This window comes from Penaeus monodon, chromosome 28 (genome assembly GCF_015228065.2).
Source record: "Penaeus monodon isolate SGIC_2016 chromosome 28, NSTDA_Pmon_1, whole genome shotgun sequence".
NCBI lineage: Eukaryota > Metazoa > Arthropoda > Malacostraca > Decapoda > Penaeidae > Penaeus > Penaeus monodon.
Genome location: NC_051413.1, coordinates 16,684,439 through 16,686,635, shown reverse-complemented (window position 1 = coordinate 16,686,635; position 2,197 = coordinate 16,684,439). Strand labels below are relative to the sequence as shown.

The 2,197-nt window shown below is 43.3% G+C and overlaps 1 long non-coding RNA gene across 1 annotated transcript; it reads right to left on the bottom strand.

Moving 5' to 3' along the window:
* Positions 1–6: 6 nt before the first annotated feature.
* On the bottom strand, positions 7–2,197 carry LOC119591384. Its single transcript, XR_005230344.1, has 4 exons — positions 2,131–2,197; positions 1,616–1,877; positions 583–1,462; positions 7–472 (listed from the first exon to the last, which is right to left on the bottom strand). It is a non-coding gene; the product is annotated as an uncharacterized LOC119591384 (long non-coding RNA).

The following is a 2,197-nucleotide window of genomic DNA, read 5'->3' as shown; positions in this document are numbered from 1 at the left end:
AAGATTCTACTGGTTCCACGTACAATGAACACATCTACCGACACATCAAAGGTTTTTATGCACTTCGTAGGAATGGAACTCATATGTGTCTTGATTATATTTTATATACATCAACTAATAACAAACTGTGGTACATAAAAGAGACACAGGAATATCGATCACAAAGATAAATTAAAACTATATTGCGCAGGCGTTATCAATTCATCTTATAAAAATCTTAATGTTTAGACATGAGAAACAATATCACATCTTAAGGTACTACTAAGACACTCATTTCATTGTGTTGTATATGCATTCCTTTTCCTAGTTAGCCTGCGCCCTGTCCTACCATCCTAACGCACCGAAATGAGGGTAAATTGGTAACATTTTTCAGGCGTATTGAAAATATCACCACTTAAGCCAAAACGCAGCGATTCGTCTCTCACACTATTTTGTAATCTTTGAAGCGCAGACTCAGGCTGGATCCTGGCTTCTGTGGAGAAGAAAAGGATGCGTAAATAAGCATGTACATCTTAAAGGCAGACGCTCGTACAGTACACACTACTGCATGCACTTAGTGGTTGGAGATGCAGCAATACTCACCAAATGAGTGTTAGTTTGCGTCCAAACAATTTTCCCGTTTCCTTGGTCTTCGCTTGGCCCAGTAGGCATGGGTCACACTTGGCCGTGATCCGCGCCCTGGGCCATGCGTGCTCTTGGCCACGAATCTGCCTCCGCTCGCACTGCGTTTCATGTCCTGCCTTGTTCGTGCTTCACAGCTATGTTTCTCGCTCGTAGGAAGATCGTGTTCATTTTTCCTAATATTACTCGTTTCATTCACTTGCTTTATTTGCATTTTGCGAAAAGAACTGAAGCTCACAGAGGGAAAATAAAAACATATAAATCATGAAAATTCTCCACTCAACAGAGACAACAATGGAGGGCGACGAGAGGTCATGTTCATGATATCTGAGAGAATTTGAAAGTAAATAAATGAAAAAATAAGAGGGTCGTGTGATAAACTAAAGCCTGTTTACGAAATATTATACAAATGGAACTAATGATTCTATCAAAATGATGTGTTTCTCTACAAACTTGTTCAGATGTACAAGAAAATTGTACTTTTTGTGCAATTCTTATTTTCTCAAAGCGATGTTTACTAAGTCTACGCGAGGCGTAGCAATCATGTAGTATTTGTACAATGCAGAAATCCCAGTGACTTTTGGAACTCTAATATACTAAGGAAGTTTACCTAAACGAGAGGTTTGTTTAAAGCAGAGTATACGGTCTCTATGTTATCTTATTATTTCTAAGATACCTTCCTCAATGCTTCTTCTAATTTAAAAACTTAAGCACTTTGAGAATCTGAATGCTTTGCAAAGTCCAGATAATTCAGGTAATAGCAACGGCAACCGGTTAGAAATCTCCTTTGTGTGCATATCTTCCGTTTCAGATGTTCACTGCTAACCCTTATCGGTCCAACCTAAAGAGAATAAGGAAAAATCAGAAATAAAAGCACAGTCTACTTTTCTTATTTATATAAACTATTAAATGGTATATTGACGAGTTCATCTTTTCCACTTAAATTCATATCAGTTCTATAAAAACTGCATTCATCCCACCCGATGAGACTCACCTACAGCGGGGCAGAATCAGTACCAAGAATAGACTGGCGTAGGAAAGTGTTGTGCGGGAGTGCGGGCGTGATGGGCCAGTCCATGGGTAAAGGACGAGGGCGTGAGAGTGGCCGCGGCCGTGGGTGGGGAGCCTCCGTGCCCGCCCATTGCCCCACGCAGCTGATTGGAGGCCCAGGATGCGGGGTTGCCGGAAGTGAGGGTGGAACTGACCCCTGAAGATGCCCCGCCCGTGCCCTGGGCGCCGCACATACCGCCGGACGTCTGAGGAAGGGAAAAGCGACGCTTACGAGACACTCTAAGCGGGACGCATGTAAACAGACCCTTGCGATAGACAGTAAACAAACGCCCGAGGGAGAAACAGGCAGAAAAGACGGATGGAGAAGCGAGAAACGTTCAACGAAGGCGAAGGGCAGGAACTTTCCCGACACCAAAGCAGGAAAAGCGAAAGGCAGCAAAACCAATGCGTTAAGCAGACAGTCAAAGCGGCAGCGGATCAGAGCGAAACTGAACTTACTTGAGAAGATATAAACGCAGAGTTGGTGCACGAGGAGAGCGCGGCACTCATGGACGGATACGAAGAT